The sequence below is a fragment of the Hypanus sabinus genome, chromosome 31 (genome assembly GCF_030144855.1).
Source record: "Hypanus sabinus isolate sHypSab1 chromosome 31, sHypSab1.hap1, whole genome shotgun sequence".
In the NCBI taxonomy this organism is placed as follows: domain Eukaryota; kingdom Metazoa; phylum Chordata; class Chondrichthyes; order Myliobatiformes; family Dasyatidae; genus Hypanus; species Hypanus sabinus.
This window is the reverse complement of record NC_082736.1, coordinates 6,993,628-7,016,443: the sequence shown is the minus strand read 5'-3', so window position 1 is coordinate 7,016,443 and position 22,816 is coordinate 6,993,628. Positions and strand designations below refer to the sequence as shown.

The window sequence follows — 22,816 nt, the reverse complement described above, 5'->3', positions numbered from 1 at the left end:
AGGCTGGAGTCATCCTTGGCTTCTTGGAGCTCGCGGTTTGCATAAATCGGACCCTGGAGCTTGGAGACAGACTATGAACTGTACATCAACATAGAATCGGGCCTTATCATTCGACAAGCGGGGTCTCCTCTTTAACAAGACACTAATATGAGATTGGACAGAACATAGACATAGAGCTGGGACTTATCCTTCGACGGATGCAGGACTATCCGTCGGGTAACGGCAGAACTGTCTGACTTACCCGACGGAGGCAAAGACAAAACAAGACTCTTCATCCCGCAGGTCAACAGCAGAACAGCCTGATGTACACCACGGGACGAGGTCAGGAAGAGACAAACACCAAAGAACGTCAAACATTTACAACACTACCTCGGGGTTGCTCCAAGATGCAGTCACGGCCAGCAACCTTGGCTGGCTACGGAAAAAACCGGATCCCTACCAAGCTCCAAGGGCTGACGGCTAACCAGCTGGCTCGGGAACTGGCCGAATCCATACCGCAATGCAGCCCCGACTACTGACATAAAAGCTCCAAGAAGCAATGGTTCTCCAACGCGGGCTAAAGATGGCAAGTGGCCGTTCTAGCATTCCACCAGCGGGTTTTTTTCCCAGGGAAACTTGACAAGACGACTCCCGAAACTAGACTCAACCCCAGGGCCAATTAGATTCCCAACCAAAAAGATGACCATCAGGTTCTTATGGCTAGTACAACCGAAACAAAGGGCAGCTGGAGAATCCGGTGAACCGGAATGCGGACTTTGACCGGACCACGACAATACAAGTCTTTGGAGAGGACAGATTTGGAGTAGTGTATAGAGTTTTGATTGACCTAGTTTTGCAAACTCGTTCTTAAACTGTAAAACTTATAGAAAAGATGTACCAGGATGTTCCCTGGACTTGGGTGTCTGGGTTACAAGGAGAGGCTGCATAGACGAGGACTTTATTCTCTGGAAAATAGCAGATTCAGACACTCCCTGTTACCGGCACGGCAGGCAGAAAGAGAAGAGGCAGATGCCCACAGTGGGGGAGCAATCCGATTGACCGGACTTCGAAGGAACACTCCCACAGAAGCACGGTAATAATACAGACAAAGAAGCAGCTCATTGATACAGTCGGCAGCTTCTTCATCCCTTCACGTCAGCCTTCAAATCACAGAAGTAGCCCATTACATCACCTTTCATTCTTCAATAGTACAGTAAGTACAGACTAACACTACTTCAGTTCAGTCATTTCTGCCCTTACCGGAATGGAAACATTATTTCAACCCTTCTGTGAAGCTATTCCTTACTCTACAATCGAATCCGCTCTTCTTCTTGTGTGCTAATGTTGACTCGTACCTATCAGGAAGGTGCATTACCAGAACCTACCGTAATGGATTATGACGGGAAACATCAGATACTACATAAATATGTATTTCGATTAAAAAGCTCACCAGGGCCCTACACGACTTAACCGTCCGTGACTAAGGCGCCAGAGTGTTCTGCAAGCTAGGCACCCAAGATCTACCCATTAATTACAGAAAAGCTTCGCACGCTCCAAGTAATACCTTGCTCTCATAAACCATACATCTTCCCTCCCAAAAGGTGTAAACCCTGGACTGATGGAAATAAATTGCAAGACCAACTCCCTGTTCAATACTTATTCCCAATCTGACATTTCCTCATTCCAGGCAACCAAACACAACATTTGGCATCATACATTCGCATATAAACTATAATATCTACCTCAGGCTTAGTACGTGCATGTTGATCAAGTGTCCTTTCATTATCCAATACACCCGCATGTACAGGTGTCCGAGAAATCTCTACAGCTATTCACGCACATTCCAGAACATACAGATTAAAATAACTTGCAACAATATATCCGGTCTCCTTGAACCCTTTCATTCAAGTCTCTGCAGTACGGAGGCAGAGTCTCAGCAGATCATTCTCTGTTTGGCTTAACCGGTTCAACTAATTGCAGACTGCTGATAAGAGCCAGACATTTGGCTGCATAGACAGACAACACATTGGTCAGTCATTTCCAATCTCAGGGTACAATCTGGTGACAAGTACACCTGAGCACACACAGTTACTAAATTGGTCCGTAGAACCATCTGTAAAGATAGACAAAACGGGTAAATACTGCTGTTGTAAATCACCAAACACCCTTTCACTACCTACAATAATTTCCCTATCCTCCGGTAATCGCAAATCCGTTCGCACATCTGGAACTTTCCACGATGAAACTCATGGCCAGGTCAATTGTCCACAAACCTCCAAGACCATACTGCCACACATATTCTCAAATTATCCATTTATCAAATCTGCAAGTATATTCCAAAATCCATTACAACAAATACATCAAATATGACACCCTCGCCCTATTAAACTGTAAAGTTTACAAGGCTCAGTTTTTCTCTCCGCAGGTCCAGCAGATACTCACCTTGATTAAACTCCAATGTGTCTTTAGCTGTGGTCTGGAGTGTTACACTACAGATTCAAAGTGCTCTGGCCTGTAGAACATCCCACCGATATGAAACTGAACGATTTGCCTCTCGATAAATCATGCAACCATATTCTAGAGAAGCGTGTATTAAAGCGCAATGAATTGTCAATAGAACAGCCCTTGAAGTGCCCCAGTCATACCCAGCCACACAATGCAGAAATGTGTTGACCTGCTTACATTTTTGCTACGAAAACTTTCTACGTGTTCTCCAAGTTAGGCTTGGATTCAGCCTTAACTCCGAATTCTTAAACACAGGAGCCATAGACAATGAGCACCCAGACAGTGGAAGGGCAAATTCAACCACACGATGTTTCAGAGTATAAACCACACACTTTGATTTAGAAGCAGATAATGTCAAACCCGAGTCAAAAGACTATTCTTCCTTTGCTGATAACAGTGTTTCCAACCACTTTACCACGCAGGCTGTAAGTCAAACGGAATCCACACAAACATTATCAAAATATCATTAATCTTCAGATTGAACATCATTGGACTAATAATGCTATGTTGGTTGTGAGTGGTTCCATTATCCACTGCACACACTGATGGCACTTTTTTACCCTCCCTCACTCTAAATGATAGGCCAATCAAAATCGCTCAATACCCAGTTTTAAAACATACCACCAATACCAAGTTTACTGAATTCAATAAAATGCCCCTCCCTCTTACCGATATGATAACGTTTTTAACGTTTAAAAACTGCTGATTCGTTCACCTTGAAAACGTTTCTGAAAATCGTTTCCCAGTCGTATATCGATCTCCCTTTATAAAACCAACAATAGTAGAGATTTAGTAATTCCAGAGTTTTCCACAACGGATTAGAGGGAACTGGTCTGCAGAACGCCCAACCAATATTAAACCGAACGAGCTGTCTCTCCATAAATGACACAACCAGATTACAAATAAGAGTTTTTAAAGCACAATGCATTCTCAATAGAACACACCTGGAAGCGCCCCAGTCACAAACAGAGGCACAACGCTTGCATTAACCTCCAAAAACTTGATATATGCTCTCCAAGTCACTCTTACGTCCAGCCATATACTTAAACACAGGAAACATAGAGAGTGAACATATTTACAGATTACGGTGTTAATCCACACTATGTTTTGGAGATAGAACTATGTTTTGGATTTTGTTATATCAGAAAATTTAAAACAGAAGTTAAAGTAAAATCTCCCATTGCTTATAACACCTTTTGCACAAGCTTTACAACACGGGCTGTATTACAAACTTATTTCCACATAGCTCCAACATCGGCATATCAATGCAAACAGAACGCAGAATTAACAAAAATATTATTAATCTTCAGAATAAAGAATATTACCTTAATAACACTATCGTGGATGCGAGCGGTCCTATTATCAACCGGAAATTATGATGATCGTTCTTTAACCTCCCCCACTCTAAATGACCTGCCAAGCAAAACACCCAATGCCCACTTGTACATCCAGTGTCATTGTTGTACAGATCTCTGTCCTTGACCTGCTGGGGTTGTACAATGCTGTTTGTGTACAGGTCAATGTGCTCACTGCACAGTGTTGAGAGTTTTATGGGTCTGAGTCCTGGTGGCAAAACTCTAGATATTGTAAATTTCACAGTCCATGCAGTCAACTACTGACTGTTCTTGTACATTTACATAGGTCCGTCGCGTTTATAATGGAGGTAGACATCCCCCTTCACCTTGCATCTCGGCGCCAGATGTTGATAAGATGTGTGTTCTTACAGGATCGTGACGGCAATTTAACTAACCCTGCTTGTGTTATGTCTCACCCAACAGATTAATCCCCCGGAGGATTTACACAACCACTGTTCTTTGAGAGACCCAACCACCTCCTCCTTACAATCAACACATCTGGATATACCATCATAATCGCTACCTGATCTCACTTTCACCATGCCCTTCTCTGAATGAACACCAAGTAATGCAGACTTTTCAATTTGCACTTCATATGCCAAAGTTGGCCGCACGCCGAAAGTCCTTTCTTTGTCCTCGAGTGGCCCTGTCCTCTCCTTAGTAAGTATACAGTTATTTTTAGTATCTCCATAATATCGCTTGTTATTCTCTTTGATCCCTCACTGAAAACATTTCCTGATCACAGTTCAATCTCCTCATTCACAGCGTGATTTCTCACTTGCTTCCCATGTCCCTCCAATGCCCTGTCCGATTTCATCTTCCTAAATCATAAATATCACTCCTCTTACTCTTAACTGAATAAATGTCCCCATCCGTCTCTACCTTGCTCAAAGGACAGGGAAGTCCTGAATTCTCATCAGCTGGACTTTAGGTGACACTCACATATCATACATTGTCTTAACCAATAACATTTGTTCACAGACTACTCTCTATTGTTCCTACCCAAATCTGCTGTGAATACCTATTTTTCTAAATTTCTATTCATTCATCCTCTTACTTGCAGATGACGGTTCTCAAAATAATCTCCCACAGAAGATCATCAGTTGCAAGGTTCATGCCCCAATGCAAGGTCTCCGAAATGTCTCCAATTTATCTGCTTCTAACTGTATCCTTGGCGGCGAATTCCATCCATTTTCTGTAAGTAAAAAAATAACTTAAGACAACCCTCACTGTTATAGATTCATCCAGTCACATTAACATTACCACACCTCGTCTTTGCCACTTCCACCACAGGTAAAATGTTCTGGCTGTCTAATCGATATATGCCCACTATCATCTTGTATACCTCTTTCAAATCACCTCTCATACTAGTTTCCTCGAAAGAGAAAACTGCTCCGTTCCTCAACCTGTCCTTACAACACATCGGCTATGAAGTTCAACGTTCAACGTAAATTTACTATCAAAGTTTACACGTGTCACCACATATTACCCTAATATTCATCTTCTGGTGATCGTTTGCCGTGAGTGCATGTGGTCCCATGGTGTAATGGTGAGCACTCTGGACTTTGAATCCAGCAATCCGAGTTCGAGTCTCGGTGAGACCTCATTCTTTATTCCGTCAGTTGTGGCGTCCATTTGTAAACACACGCACTGCATTGTCAGTGATAATTTTAATCACTACCCAAGGCAAGCGAAAGTCAATACACCGCATTGGCAGAAGGTCGGGAGGCCGGGTCTCGGTGGAGGGAAGCACCACGGAAGGACTGAGTTGGCGCTGTCGCTCCCTTTGACGCTGACAGAGGATGTTTTGGAAATTCCGTGACCTACGTGATTGTTGGTGTCGACTGTAGATAATATTGCACTCTTTCAGTTGTTTTATTTTGGTGTTGTATTTTTCGTTGCCGATCATGCTTCTCTCCAAAGAGAGAAGTATTGTGTTACATAATCTATCCTCGTGAGACTTTCTCTACGAAGTGCAAAGTTTAAAATAAATTCATTGTACAAGTTCACGCATCTCAGCAAATACTACCCTGGGATTCATTTTCTGATGGTCGTTCACGGTAAATACAAGTGGTTCCATGGTGTAATGGTGAGCACTCTGGACTCTGAATCCAGCAATCCGAGTTCGAGTCTCGGTGGAACCTCGTTGTTGACCCTGTTAGTGAGCTGTCCGTTTATAAAAGTATGCACTGGAAAGCATGTGACAATTTTTGTTTCTCCCCATGGGAGGACGAATTGGAACGGAAATTGGGAGGCCGCCTCGAGGAAAGGTCATAATGCCGCGTATGAGGACCTCCCGGAAGTACTGAGTACGATCTGTCGTTCTTCGCGATGCTGACAGTGGATACTATCGACATTCGAAGAAATACAAGTTAATTGGTGTGGACTGTAGTTTATATTGGCCTACTTCAGGTTTTTATTTGTATTTGCTTTGATGTGATATGTTATGATTATTTTTTGGCCGCGGGATTTAGGATTTGGGGTCTAATATATTTGTTGCCGTTCCCCGTGTGAATGATCTGTTAGAATTTTATGTGCAAGGGATGAGTTTGGGGGGTTGATGTTATTTTTCATGTATTCTGTGTAGGAGGATTTTAGCATTTGGGGTTTGATATTTTAGATGCTCTGTTCGGGCGGGCGATCAATAGTTTTATGCGAGGGTGGCGTTCTTGATTTGGGGTTTCCGAGTTATATTTCTTATTTTTTCGTACAAGATAGTGGCGATAAGGTATTTTCATTCAAGAAATTTCATATTGCCGTTTCTCCGCATTTAATGTCAATCGGAAGAAGACTAATCTCATAGCTGGATTGTGCGTTCATTGTCAGTGAGAGTGAAATTGTTCATTCTGTTTCAAAAGTCTGGTCGTTGACGGTAATAGGTAATCCTCAGCCGAGGGCTGTGGAACCCGAGAGATCCCATCCTCCTTCCGGATGGCGGCATTGAGAAGCGAGCAACGCCTAGATGGGGATCATTTATGAAGAATGCTGCTTTTCTGTGACAGTGCTCCGTGTAGATGCGCTCAGTGTTGGGTGGGGCAGTAACTGTGTTGGACTGGCTGCATCTGTATCTTTTCTTTGGTTATTTCATTCAAGGGCATTGGTGTTTCTATACCAGATCATGATGGAACCTGTCAGGATATTCTCCACTGTAAATCTGGACCAGCTTCTGACATGGTCACGACTGGTTGTATCCCATCTCGCTCCCATATCCTTGATTATGCTTGAATTCCAGTCGGTTGATTCCCGATTGCTGCTTCTTCACTTCATCAAGCACATCTGGTTTCCGTCAGAGACTGCAGTATAAGAACCCTGGCGTCACAACTACTGGTCGGCAGTTTATTGGTCTGTTCCAGCGATGACTTCGTTTCAGGGCCGCTTGAAACTGTCATTTCTAAGTTCAGCTCTAGTTTCAAGTTATTCCATGAAATCCCCGTATCAGTGTCAAGATTCTATATCAGAGCTCCGTGTCAAGATTCCTCCTGGTTATTTTTCCACGTTCGCGGCCGTGCAAGTACCTCTCAACACTATCTCCGTGTCCGTGTCCAGCACTTGGGTTCGCCCCCAGTCGCTCCGTGTAGCAATTTAACAATGTTTTAGACAACGTGCTTTATCTGCACAAACTTGTATAGTATAAGCCTAAAAACTGAGAGCCCTTTCCAGTATGCGAACAATTTCTATGACCTGCCTACATTTCCGTTTCCTTTTCTCCTGCTGGAACTTCAAAAGTCTTTACAAATTGAAGAGCACAACATCTCCAGGTTTCCATTTGTTTAAAACAGAAAATGCTGGCAGAATTCTGCAGGCCGGACAGCATCTATGGGAGGAGGTAGTGACGACCTTTCAGACCGAAATCCTTCGTCATGAGTGAAGTAACATGGGATGGTCGAGTGGGTATAACAAGTGGGTGAGAGTTGGAGTAGAGAGCAGGGAAGTGATAGGCTGGAGGGAAAAGGGCTAGGGAGAAGGTGTAGAATTATGAGTAATAAAACAGAAAGAAAGATAGGACTGGGGGAAGATTATAGTGAGGGGGAAAAAAGAGAGAAAGAGAACCAGACTAAAATTATAGATAGGGATTGGGTAAGTGGGGGGGGGGGGGCGGGTGGCAGCGATATCAATGGAGTTCTTTGAGTTTAATGTTCATGCCGGCAGGTAGGAGGCTAACTAGGCGGGAAATAAGGTATTGCTCCATCGACCTGCGTGTGGCCTCATCTTGACGGTAGAGGAGACCATGGACAGACATATCGGAGTGGGAGTGGTCTGTGGAATTGGTGTGTGGCCACAGGGAGATCCCGCCACTGCTGGAGGACAGCGCCGGTGTTTTTCCATTTCCCCCCTCACTATAATCTCCCAAGCCAACCCTACCTTTCTTTCTTTCTCTCTCTTATATTTCCCATAATTCTCCACCTTCCCCCAGCCTATTTCCCTACAGCCTATCACTTCCCAGCTCTCTACTTCATCACTCAGCCCACTTCTTATCCCCCCTCGACCATTCCATGTTACTTCACTCCTGATGAAGGGTTTCGGCCCGAAACCTCGTCGCTACCTCCTCCCATAGATGCTGACTGACCTGCTGAGCTCTGCCAGCATGTTCTGTTTTTATTGATTTCCAGCATCGGCAGATTCACTCTTGTTTCCCTTTATTAACTCTCAGATACTTTTATCCTCACAGTTGGAAGGAGGTGATTGATGGTGCCCATGAATTGCAGCCCAATGACAGAGTTGTACACGTCTCAGACCTTGAAGCACTCGAATAATTCTATTGTTCAACCGTGGGTAAAACGTAAGGTGTGTTCAGATCTATGTGCAATTTTATACTGCTGAGAGTTTCGTAGGTCTTTGTCCTGGTAGTCAAGATCTATATATTGTAAATTTCATTGTACCTGTAGTCAAATGTTGACAGTTCCTGTGCATTCTCACGTGCAGGGCATGTTTGTATCAAAGATAACACTCTGCTTCCTCACCATGCTATGTTGTGGTAGTTTGTCTGTCTGCATAACTGTGTTTGGTTTGTAATTGGTTGACTCGCTACTGTGTAATGTTTGAGCTATACTGCACAATGTGCATGTAGTCCCGAGCTGCTTTTGCATAGGCCTGCGTTCTTCCAATGTCCCGGTGTGCACAGCGGGCTGAGGATGGTCTGTGTTCGCCCTTGTTTTCACAGTGACATAGCTTTATCTGTATAGAAAAAAGGCTGGTGCTGGACGTCAGTGGCCAAACAGAGATTACATGCTCTCATTCAGCTTCTTAGTGCGGCTGCCTTAACTGTTCTACACCCTGTACTGAAAGAAATTCACTTCTGCCCTTCGGTGTCACTGTGCTCATTAACATTGTTGCATCTGACTTTCGTTTGGCGTTCCTCAACCTCGCTTCAACCTACTGCACAAATATACCTACTGACCCATAGCTCTGCTTCCCAGCAGTCCAGCACGCTTGCCACATGTTAAACCTCTACTAGGGTAGCTCCAGTAAACCTCGCTGTGATAATATTTGTTCCCTCACCCTCCTTATACCAATCCCTCCTTACCCTTGAAAATGCACGTTTGCCTTCAGCGTAGGCGTAACACAACCTCGTTGGAACAGTCCCATCTATCCTGGAGGAGGGTTCAATGATCTATGTACCTGATGCCCTCCCTTCTGCATTCAATTGCTAGCCACACATTTAACTCTACTACTTTACGATCTCTTTTCCCAGAAGCATGTGATAGCGGAAGAAATCCTTAGAGCACGAAACCGGCGTTCTAACTTCTGAACATTTTGCCCAGATCCCTAAATATTTCGGGCCCTTGTCTCTCTGTTGTTCACTTTGACACAAATTATTCATTTTCTTTTGATCAGTGTCAAAACAGAAAAACTAAAACCACTATGATTCAATTCTGTAAAACAATAAAACATGAAAACCTGAAAAATGAGGGGAAGAAATACTTCTCATAGGGACTATATTTGTAAGCAATGAGCCTATTGAGAAATCAGAGGTTCAAAGACACTTTGTGTCGTAACTCAACATTCCCTAAACGGTAGTCTGCAGGTTGAGTTGGCCGTAAGGAAGACAAATTCAATGTTAGCATTCATTTCAAGAGGATCTAATACTAAAGCAAGGATTTAATGCTCTGGGTTTAAAAGGCATTGGTCATTCATTATTTGGAGTATTGTGAACAGCGTGAAGTCCTTTCCTAAGAAGGGACATGTTGGTATTGAAGAGAGTCCAGAATGGGTTCAAAAGAGTTATCACAGTACTGAAAGGGTTAATATTTTACGACCTTGGCCTTTAATCGCAGGTCTATAGTAATAAGAGGGGTGGGCGGGCGTGGCGTGGCGGTGATCTAACTGAAACCTATGAACATTGAAAGGCCCAGATAGAGTAAACATGAAACGATATTTCCGATACTGAGAGGGTTCAGGAGCAGAGAGCATAGCCGCAGAATATAAGGGGATATCCCTTGAGACCAGGGGAGGAATTTCTTTAGCAAAAGTGCGGTGAATCTCTGGAATTCATTGCCACATAAGGCTGTGGCTGTTAAGTCATTGTGTATTTTTAAATCGGAGGGTATTTTTTTTATTGTTAACAGATGAAGAGTAAGGTAAGAAAATGCGTTTGACAGTGTTAATGAATCAACCGCTATGGCACAGTAGAGTATACTCGTTTGGACGATGGTTTCATTCTGCTCTTCTGTCCTGTTCTCTATTGCAGTACAATTGTTTAACAAGGGTCGTGAAAACTAATCATGTAACTATAGCCCGGACAGTCTAATATCGTTGTTGGGTAAATTGCTCGAGGGGTCTCTGACGGACCAACATATACAAACATATGCCAACATTTGATCCAATTCAGGACAGTCAGCGCAGCGTCATGTAAGGAAAGTGATGTCTTGTAGCTGTTCGAGGAGGTTCACAGGAGCGTCGATGAGACTGGGATTGTCGATGTTGTCTATGGGCATTAGCAAGGTCTTTGACACTCGTCTGGAATGTTAGATCAGGAAGATGTTATCCAGGGGAGATAGTTGCTTGGTTTCATATTTGTTACAGTGACAGGAACACAGGGTGAAGGTTGAGTGTTCTGTCCCAGAATGGGCGTCTGTGTCCAGTGGTGCCCCACTGGAGTTGGCGCTACAATGTGAGGCATCTGCAATTTATTTGAACAATTTGTTTGTGAGTGTAGAAAGTATTGTTAATACAAGTTCAAAAGATACAAAAACAGATTTGTTGTGGATAGTGTAGAGAGTCAAGAGAAAATTTCGAGAACTTCATCAGATAGGCCTAAAGATTGGAAAATGTTATTAAATCGAGTTTGGGAGATCACACCGGAATAGAAACGATCCAGTGAACGGTTGTGCTTTTGAGGGTCTGGGGACTATTAATGCATGGTTCACTGACAGTTACATCTCCGGCAGATCCGCTGGTGACGATGCAGTTTGATCTGGGGCCTTCATCATTCATGTTACAGAGTATAAGAGTTGAGAAGGTATGTTGCAGGCATATATGTCATAAGGGGGGCGTTGGGAATGAATCCAAATGCAGGCACAGACGCTGAAGTACTAGGGACAGGACGGAACAAAACTAAAAGACGGGACTGGTCGCAGACTAGACTAGGGAAGCAGGACCAGGAGGAGGTACTGGGAGCAAGGAGCCTGAGGTAGACTCCGAGCCAGAACCCAAAACCTGGGACTAGACTTGGGCTCGGACCCCAAACAAGCCGAAGCCGTGACGAGGGCTGGGTATTTGGAGCTCCAGGCTTCAGGCTAGGGTCTTGGAACTGGAGTCATGAGTCTTGGGGCCTTGGGAGCTCGAGGCTGGAGGCTTCCTTTGGGTTCTTGGAGCTCGAGGCTAGCATAACTCGGAGGCTTGTGCTTTGAGGCAGACTAGGAGCTGACAACAACGTAGAGCCGGGAGTATCATTCGACAAGCCGGGACTCCTCTTTAACAAGACACGAACATGAGACTGGACAGAACATAGACATAGAGCCGGGACTTAACCTTCGACAAGCCTGGACTCAACTTTCATTCCACACCAAGGTGGGGCAGGACCAATCGTCGGATAAAGGCACAGCGGTCTGACTTACGCGACGGAGGCATAGACAAGACAACACAGATTCCCAAGGCAGGATAACGGCTAACGGCCTGACTTACTCCACAGAGGCGATGACCTGACAAGATAGATCATCCCGCAGGGCAATGGCAGATCCGCTTGACTTACACCAGGGGGCGAGGACAAGAAGAGGCAAATACTAAAAAACAACAGACTGTTACATCTCTGCATCGGGGCTGTTCCGAGTTGCAGTTACAGCCAGCAACCTTGGCATCCCTGCCTAGCTCGGAGCGGCTGACGGCCACCCAGCTGGCCCTGGAAACGGCCGAATTCATAGCGCAATGACAGTCCCGACAACTGACATCGAAACTCCAAGAAGCAAAGGTTCTCCAACGCGGCCTAAAGATGGCAAGTGGTTGTTCTAACGTTCCACTAGCCGTTTGCTCCCAGGGAAACTTGACAAGACGACACCCACCCCCCCCCCCCCCGCCCCGGCCACACTCAATCCCAAGGCCACTTATATTCTCAGGCGACAAGTAAAGTAACAGGTGCTTATGGTTAATTCCAACCGAAACAAAGGGCAGCCGGAGGACCCGCATTCCGGATTTCGCGCACCGGACCGTGAACCGGAATGTGGACTTCGGACAGGACCATGACAATGCAAGTCTTTGGAGAGGACTGATTTGGAGTATTGTGTAGAGTTTTGATTGACGTAGTTCAGCAAACTTATTCTTAAACGAGAAAACGTGTAGAAAAGATGTACCAGGATGTTGCCTGGACGTGTGTGTCTGGGTTACAAGGAGAGGTTGCGTAGACGAGGACTTTATTCTCTGAAAATAGCAGATTCAGACACTCCCTGTTACCGGGGCGGCAGGCTGGAAGCGAAGAGGCAGATGCCCACAGTGGGGGAGCAATCCGGTTGACCAGACTTCACAGGACCACTCCCACAGAAGTATGGTAATAATACAAAGGAGCAGCTCATTGATCCAGTCGGCAGCTTCTTCATCCCTTCACGTCAACCATCAAATCACAGAAGTAGCCCATTACATCACCTCTCATTCTTCAATAGTACAATAAATACAGACAGACCCCACTTCAGTTCAGATATTTCTGCCCTTCCCGGATGGGAATCCTCATTTTCACCACTCTGTGAAGCTATCCCTGACTCTACAATCGAAACAGATCTTCTTCATTTGTGCTAAAGTTGGCTCGTACCTATCAGGAAGGTGCATTGCCACAACCTACCGTAATGGATTATGAAGGGAGACTTGACAGGCTTCAGATACTACATAAATATGTATTTCAATTACAAAGCTCACCTGGGCCCTGCAGGACTTAACCGTCCGTGACTAAGGCGCCAGAGTGTTCTGCAAGCTAGGCACCCAAGATCTAGCCATTAATTACGGAAACAGCTTCCCACTTTCCAAATAATGCCTTGCTCTGATAAACCATACATCTTCCCTCCCAAAAGGTGCAAACACAAGACTGATGACAACAAATTGCAAGATCAACTCCCTGTTCAATACTTATTCCCAATTTGACATTCCCTCATTCCAGACAACCAAACATAACATTCGGCACCATATATTTTCATATAAACTATAATATCTACCTCAGGGTTAGTACGTCCATGTTGATCAACTGTCCTTTCATCCAATACATCCGCATGTGCAGGTGCCCACGAAATCTCTACAGCTATTCCACACATTCCAGAACATACAGATTATAATAACTTGCATGAATAGATCCGGTCTCCTTGAACCCTTTCATTCCAGTCTCTGCAGTACCGAGGCAGAGTCTGAGCAGATCGCTACTCTGTTTGGCTTAACCGGTTCAACTAATTGCAGACTGCTGATAAGAGCCATAAATTACTTTCAATGATAAACAACCCATTAGTCAGCAGTTTCGATCTCAGGGTTAAACCTGGTGATAAGTAGCCGTGAGCCCAGACAGCTACTAAACTGGTTCTTAGAACCATCTGTAAAATGGGAAAAAAGGGTAAATACTGCTGCTGTAAATCACCAAACACCCCAATTTCCCTATCTTCCAGTAATCTCAAATCCATTCGCACAACTGGAAATTTCCACAATCAAACTCCTGGCCAAGCCAATTGTCCACAAACCTCCAAGACCATACTCCCACTCATATTCGCAGATTATTCATTTATCAATTCTGCTAGTGTATTCCAAAATCCATTACAACAAAATACATCAGATGTGACACCCTCGCTCTATTAAACAGTAACGTTTACAAGGCTCAGTTTTTCTCTGTGCAGCTCCAGCAGCATCTTACCTTGATTAAACTCCAATGTGTCTCTAGCTGTGGTCGGAAGTGTTCCACTACAGATTCGAAGTGCTCTGGCCTGCAGAACATCCCACCGATATGAAACTGAACGAGCTGCCCCTCGATAAATCATGCAAACATACTCCAGAGAAGAGTGTATTAAAGCGCAATTAATTGTCAATAAAACACCCGTAAAGTGCCCCGGTCATACCCAGCCTCATTATGAAAAAATGTATTAACCTTGCTTATATTTTCCTTCGAAAACTTTCTATGCGTTCTCCAAGTTAGACTTGGATCCAGCCATAACTCCGAATACTTAAACACAGGAGCCATAGACAATGAACACCCAGGCAGTGTAAGGGCAATTTCATCCACACGATGTTTCAGAGTATAAATCACACATTTTGATTTAGAAACAAAAAATGCCAAACCCAAGTCAAAAGACTATTCTTCCTTTGCTGATAACAGTGTTCGCACCCACTTTACCACGCAAGCGCTAAGACAAACGGAATCCACACAAGCATTATCAAAATATCATTAATCTTCCGATTGAACACCATTGGACTAATAATGCTATGTTGGCTGTGAGGGGTTCCATTATCCACTGCACACTCTGATGGCACTTCTTTACCCTCCCTCACTCTAAATGACCGGACAAACAAAATAACCCAATAACCAGTTGTAAAACATACCACCAATACCAAGCTTACTCAATTTAACAAAATGCCCCTCCCTCTTTCGGATATGATAACGTTTCTCAATGTTCAAAAACTGCTGATTCTTTCACCGTAAAAATCTTTCTTAAAATCGTTTCCCAGTCATATATCGATCTCCTTTTATAAAACCAGCAGTAGTAGTGATTTAGTAATTCCAGAGTGTTCCACAATAGATTCGAGTGAACTGGCCTGCAGAGCAACCAACCAACATAAAACCGAACGAGCTGTCTCTCCATAAATAATACGATCATATTACAGAGAAGAGTGTTTTAAAGCACAATACATTGTCAATAGAACACCCCTGGAGGCGGCCCAGTCATAACCAGCCACACAGCTCTTACATTTATCACCCAAAACTTAATATATGCTCTCTAAGTCACTCTTACGTCCAGCCATTTACTTCAACACAGGAAATATAGGTAGTGAACATACTTACAGAGGACGGTGATTGTAATCGACACTATGTTTTAGAGTTAGAACCTCACATTTTGATTTATAAACAGAAAATTTAAGATACAAGTTTACAAAAAAATCTTCCATTCCTTATAACACTGTTTGCACAAACTTTACAAGACAGGCTTAATTAAAACCCCATTTCCACAGAGCCCCAACATCGGCATATCAAGCCAAACGGAACCCAGAATTATCAAAATATTACTGATCTTCAGTTTAAACAATATTACTCTAATAACACTATCGTGGATGCGAGCGGTCCTATTATCAACCGCAAACTATGATGACCCTTCTTTAGCCTCCCCCAATCTAAATAATCTTTCAAGCAAAACACCCAATACACAGTTGTAAATCCTGTATCGACAACATCCACTTCTTTCCCCTCGTCAATTTTCCTCCTAACCTCTTCTAAAAATTTAATAAGATTTGTCAAACATGTCCTTCCACGCACAAATCCATGTTGACTGTTCTTAATCAGACCCTGTCTATACAGATAATGATATATACCATCTCAAAAAAAATTTTCATTTATTTACCCACCACTGACGTCAAACTGACAGGCCTATAATTGTTAGGATTAATATTAGAACCCTTTATAAACAATGGAACCACATGAGCAATACGCCAACCCTCCGGCACCCTCTCTGTTTCTAATGACATTTGAAATATTTCTGTCAGAGCCCCTGCTATTTGTACACTAACCTCTCTCTCAAGTTCCTAAGGAATATCCTGTCAGGACCTGGAGCTTTATCCACTGTTATGTTCCTTAAAAGCGCCACAACATCATATTTTTTAATAATCATAGTTGTCATAACCTCCCTATTCCTTTCCCTTACCTTACACAATTCGATATCCTTCTCCTTAGTAATTACCGAAGAAAAGAAATAGTTCAAAATCTCCCCCATCTCTTTCGGCTCCACCCTGACTCTCTAAGGGACCAATTTTATCCCTCACTATCCTTTTGCTTTTATTATAACTGTAGAAACGCTTCTGATTTATTTTCACCTGTTACGTATTCAGGCAACAATAAATATATGAGTTCGGCAAGGGTTTTTATAACAAACAACACGTTTATTAAACATTGAAAACAAACACCCCAAAAGTAAACAAACACTAACGTAACCGGGAACAGCTGCTGTGCGGCAGCTTAAACAGTTCTTAAAGCGATGCAGCTCAAACAGTTTTTAAAGCGATTTTGCAAAAACAGTTCTTTAAAGAAAGATTGCCACAGATTCGTAATGCTCACGGTTCATTTAAGGGAGAGAATTTTTAAGACGATTTACATTCTCTTTCACGTCGTTTTGCTTCGATCCCCGGCGTCGAACTTTTCCCACGAAGAATTTACGAAACGAAACAGCTTAAAGGCACTGACGTTTCCTTTATCACACTGTCCTCAATCTTCTGATATCCCGCAGATATTAACACGAGAACAGTCAACGAATTCATTTCAAATAAGGATTAAATAAGGTCGAACCTGTTTCACCGTCGAAATGGATTCTCCTCGATCTTTAACTCCCGAACTTCGATCTTCACTCTCCACTGATTCTCAAACTAGCAGTATTGTAAAGAACCTGCTGGCAATGACCTGTTAAACTTTAGGCATTAGATAAAACTTCATCTTTCAACTAAACTGCGTCATCACATTAAATCACGCAGTGGCATGCAGTCAAATTGGCAAATCCAGCCACAAACTCCCCTTCCTCACAGGGTGGGGTCTTCCTTTTATAACCTGTAAAAAAAAACTGTCACATGATCTCTACTGACGGGAAAATGATATCAGTCCACCATCACAAGACCATTACCTCAAGTCCAGTACAACTTCAACCCCAGTCATGTGTCACGAGTACGTAACACCACCCTCCAAAAAAAAAAAAATTGGTCTGACAAGAGCAAACATTTGTAACAATTACTTACAAGTAAAACAAATGTATAAATTTTATAACATACATAATATACAATACAATCATATAACATCTTATGACTCACAATATAGTAGGAGCGTTACAATTGAAAAAAACACTCCATAAAAAAATTGCATTGTGCATTCAAAATCGAGATAGACAACCAGCAACCACATTATCTTTACCTTTAATATGAGTCATCACAATATTGTACTCTTGTAACATCAAACTCCAATTTAATAATCTCCTGTTTTTGTTTTTCATCTTACTCAGAAAAACTAACGGATTATGATCAGTGTAAACAATAAGTGGTTTTTGAGTTGTACCAACATATACCTCAAAATATTCCAAAGCTAAAACAACAGATAACGATTCTTTTTCTATTGTCAAATAGTTTCTTTGATGCTTTTTAATTTTTTTAGAAAAGTAAGCGACTGGATGATCAACCTCATCACCCTCATTCCTTTGCATTAATACTGCTCCTGCAGCCTCATCACTAGCATCTACAGCTAATGAAAAAGTTTTTTCAAAGTCAGTTGCCTTGAGCACAGGTTGTTGACATATCATAGTTTTCAATTTTTCAAATGCTTTTTGACAAGGCACTGTCCACACAAACTTCACATTCTTCTGCAGAAGGTTAGTTAATGGAAGGGCAACATCAGCAAAATTCTTACAAAATTTTCGATAATATCCTACCATTCACAAACATCTTCTGAGAGTTTTTTCCTCGTTGGAGTGGGGATCTCTAAAATTGCCCGAACCTTTGCCTGAATAGGAGCTACCTTACCTTGACCCACAACATAACCAAGGTAAGTCACAGTGGCATGTCCAAATTCACTCTTAGCTAAATTAATAGTTGTTAGCTTTTGAAAGCCTTTCAAACAATTTCTCCACCGCAATAATGTGTGCTTCCCAAGTATCATTTTCTGTCACTAAATAATCAATATAAGCATCAGTATCTTTCAATCCCTGAATCACAGAGTTAACCATCCTCTGGAAAGTACCTGGGGCATTCTTCAGCCCAAATGGATGAACATTATACATATAACCCAGATGGAGTTACAAATGCAGAAATCTCTGTCTGTTAATGGAACACACCAATACCCTTTCAATAAATCAATCTTTGTAAGGAACTTTGCTTTTCCAACTTTATCTACACAATCATCTACTCTAGTAATTGGATATGCACCTATTTTCGTTACAGCATTCACCTTCCTATAGTCCGTACAAAACCTAATACTACCATCCGGCTTTTGCACCATAACACATGGCGAACTCCAATTCGAGTTAGAATGTCTAATGATTTTATTCTCTAACATATATTCAATTTCTTTCTCAGCAAGTTCACATTTTTTCTATGTTCATCCTATATGGACGTTGTTTAATAGGTTTGGCATCTCCAACATTTACATCATGTGAAGCTATAGTAGTTCTTCTCGGAAAATCTGGAACAACTCCTTATATTTAAAAATTAATTCCTTCATTTGGTGTTTCTGCTCTAGCTGTAAATGTGCTAAATTCTAATCAATATTTTCCAGAATGGTTGAATTTGGTAACCTAACAGAAACAATGTTGGATTTGGATTGAAAGTCAGATGAATCATCTATCATGTTGCTAGTTAAGTCAAACTCATTCTCACTAACCACAACAGTCACAGTATCAGATTGTTTCTCAAAATATGGTTTTATCATATTTATATGGCAAAGTTGTGCTGACCTTCTACGATCTGGAGTTTTTATCACGTAATCCACATCATTGATTTTAGACACAATTTCATAAGGACCATGAAATCTAGCTTGTAAAGGATTTGTCTGCACTGGGAAAAGAACCAGCACCTTATCTCCAGGCTTAAACATCCTCATCCTAGCTTCCTAATCATGCCAAGTCTTCATTTTCTCCTGAGCCAACTTTAAATTTTCCTTGGCTTAGCTATAAGCTTTATGTAGCCTGTACTTAAATTTCAACACATAGCCCAAGAAATTAGTGTGTACTTCCTTACTAATCCACTGTTCTTTCAATAAAGCTAAATGTCCTCTAACTATATGCCCAAACACAAGTTCAAATGTACTAAAACCTAAAGAATCTTGTACCGATTCCTTTACTGCAAATAAAAGTAAGTTTACACCCTCATCCCAGTCATTTTCATTTTCCACACTATGTGTCCCAATCATATTGGTGAGGGTAGAATAAAATCTCTCCAAAGCACCTTGCGGTTCTGGATGGTGTGCAGGCGAAGTGATTTGCTTAGCTTCCAATTTATAAACTATCTGTTGAAACAATCCAGATTTAAAATTACTGCCTTGATCAGTTTGTATCTCCTTAGGTAATCCAAAATAAGTAAAACATTTTATAAGAGCCTTTTTTACAGTTTTGGCTTTTATATTCCTATGTGGTACTGCCTCTGGAAACCTAGATGAAGTACACATGATAGTCAACAAATACTGATAACCAGTTTTTGACTTTGGTAATGGACCAACACAATCTACAATAACTTTGGAAAACAGTTCACCAAATGCTGGAATAGGTTGTAATGGAGCTACTGGTGTAAGCTGATTTGGTTTACCCACAATTTGACAAGTATAGCACATTTTACAAAACATCGCCACATATTTTCTTAGACCAGGACAGTAAAAATGATTTAAAATCTTCTCCACAGTTTTCCTTACCGCTTGATGTCCTCCTAAAGGCACACTATGAGGTAAAGTCAAAATCTCATTTCGATAAGCTTTTGGAACAACTACCTGATCAACAACATTCCAATCTTCACTTGCAGGAAGTGCAGGCGATCTCCACTTCCTCATCAACACTCCTTTTTCCAAGTAATATCCTACTGGCACCTTATCAATTTCACTATCTAGTAAAACCTGCTCTATTAATTTTATAATCTCAGAGTCTCTATTCTGCTCTGCTATTATCTCCTTCCGAGACAAAGATAAATCTTTATAGTCAGACTTACTCCAAGAATCTTGTTCACACAACGAAGATAAGAAAGTCTCCGACACATCCTCAAAACTCGAATCCTGAGTTGAACAGTCCTGAATAACAACCTCATTCTGCGCATCAATCTTTTTTAGCCATAGCTCTAGTCACAACACAGGAAGAATCTGTGTTAGAATTCAACTCTGGTTCCTCTGACTCCATTGTCAAATGCACTTCAGGAAAAACTTGTCCACCCGCCAATTCATTACCTAACAATAAAGAAATACCCTTCACAGGTAAGCTATGCTGTAATCCTACTTTAACAAACCCTGTAACTAACTCTGACTTAAAATAATATGGTGCTGGGTCTCCTGAAAAACATTATTGACTCCATGGTCTGATGCCATACACCTTACGATAGTGAATGAAATAAATAACGAGATTGCTGGAGATTTCAGAAGGAACTTAAAGGCGTCAGGAGCATCAGGCATCTTTCCTGGAGAAATGGAAAGTGGCGATGCTGTGTTTTTGTTCAAGAAGGGAAACTGTGATAATACAGATTACTGCAGGCCAGTGAGGAAATTTCTGCACTGCTTGACGACAGTCAGCATGGCGTTGTGTGGGGATGTCATCCCTAACGGACTTGAGTCAGTTTTCTGAGGAGGTGAACTAGATACTTGATGCGAGTAAAGCTATGGATGTTATCGATCTCTGACTGTCTGTCTTCCTCTCTCTCTCTCTCTCTCTCTCTCTCTCTCTCTCTCTCTCTCTCTCTCTCTCTCTCTCTCTCTCTCTCTCTCTCTCTCTCTCTCTCTCTCTCTCTCTCTCTCTCTCTCTCTCTCTCTCTCTCTCTCACTTTCAAGCGCACCATGTCCATCAATATACTGTTCCCCATTTCACTTCCAGCTGTGATGTAGTCAAAAACACATCTTTCGTTCTCCCATGCAGCAAATAATGTGCCACATGTATTACCTTCAAAAGCTCTTACACTGGTATATTTCCATCATAGTGGGACCGGCTACGCATTCCTGGTCTCTTCTGACCTTCAGCCCAGACAAGGATGTGTTTCACCTCTTCAACTATCAGTGGCTGAATTTGACTCTCTGAAAATATTGCTGTAGACTAGTTGTCTTGGACCTTATCAAAACAGTCCCAATCCAGGCTAACACTGTTTTGTTTTAGAAACTTCACCTTTATTTCAGCATTAGCCACGGAGGAATCACAGTCAACTCCGTCCTTACAGCACCACTTGGCAGAAAGTGTCAAACTCTCAAGGCCTTCTGTGCACAAATTAAACTCTCTTAACAGTCGCTCTACATATAATTCTCGCTAGCTCCCTGAAAGGTATATCCCCTTGTTTTAGTCCTTGCCAACCTGGCTAAACGTTGTTCGGTATGAATCCTCCTTTATCTCTCTTGTATACCTATATCAAGTTTCCTCTCATTCTCCTTTGCTCTGGAGAGGAAAGCCCCAGCTTGTTTAAATTTGCCTTATAGTACATGTACTCTAATTAGGCAGAATTTTGGTCAATACCCCCTGTACTCTCTCTAAAGTTTCCTGGTGCATTCTAATATGTGACGAACAGAATTGATCACAATATTCCAAGTATGGTTTAATCAGAGTTTTAGAGGGATGTGACAATACTCTGCAGCTCTTGAACGTATTGCCCCGGCTAAAGCATTCTTAACCACTCAAATAACCTGCGTGGACATTTTGAGGAAACTGCACACTTGCATTACACAACTCATCTGTTCCTCCAGATTGCGACAAATCTTGTCATCTGTATCCAGTGATCCAGTTTGATTTTTCATTGTGTATCACCTTATACTTTTCCGGATGGAAGTCCATATGCCACTTTTTATCCCGGTTCTGCACCGTGCTGGTGTTCCATTGTAACCTAAGAACATATTCTACACTGTCAACAACACCACCAGCTATGAACCGTGCCAATATCCTATTGTAACCGATGAGCACATTCTACACTATCCACAGCACCACCAGCTCTAAACCGTGCCGATCTCCCATTGTAAGCTATGAACACATTCTACACTGATATCAACACCACCATCCATCCAGTCATTTATTTGTTTGGATATACAGACAGGCCATATCAAGACCAGACCATTCTGACTGAAAGGACAGCAGGTCTGAGCAAACTCACTCTAACCCTAGCCTTATTATGGGACAAATTACAATGGCCAATAAATCTACTGATTCTGAACTTGGGAGAAAACCCGGACGTATCACGGGAAGGACGTACAACTCCTTACAGAGGAAGTCGGAATTAATCCAAGATTCCAATACCGTATGCTGGAGTAGTGTCACACTAACCGCTACGCTAAGTGGTGCCCCAACCTGAAACTTAAGAAGCTACCGATCTTTCTCTTCTTCTGGCTATCTGTCCCATTGGATGATGAGTGTTCCTTTGAGTCAGTTAGTGTGGTTTCATATAATACCCCCCTCCTCAGAAAGGAACAGCGTGTGCGTGAATGCATTTTAGGTGAGTAAGAAGTTGCACGGATCTAGTCCACCCTCCCGACATCTCCTGCCGGATCCAGCGGCATGGTGGGGTCCAAGACGGCTGGGGGGAGTTTTGTTGCAGTGAATGTCCAGACCAAGCTTCGATGCAATGAATGCCCTTTCTGCGCTTCACGGCGCATGTTTGCCAGATGGTGCTGGACC

The 22,816-nt window shown here is 42.4% G+C and overlaps 1 protein-coding gene and 2 non-coding genes across 3 annotated transcripts in view; 2 read left to right on the top strand and 1 right to left on the bottom strand.

Annotated features, from left to right (window-relative positions):
* The window catches only part of LOC132383740 (uncharacterized), a 362,655-nt gene that overhangs the window by 148,658 nt on the left and 191,181 nt on the right, over nucleotides 1–22,816 (bottom strand). The gene's annotated exons all lie outside the window — the stretch shown is intronic.
* On the top strand, nucleotides 5,372–5,443 carry trnaq-uug (transfer RNA glutamine (anticodon UUG)). Its single transcript has one exon. It is a non-coding gene; the product is annotated as a tRNA-Gln (tRNA).
* On the top strand, nucleotides 5,912–5,983 carry trnaq-cug (transfer RNA glutamine (anticodon CUG)). Its single transcript has one exon. It is a non-coding gene; the product is annotated as a tRNA-Gln (tRNA).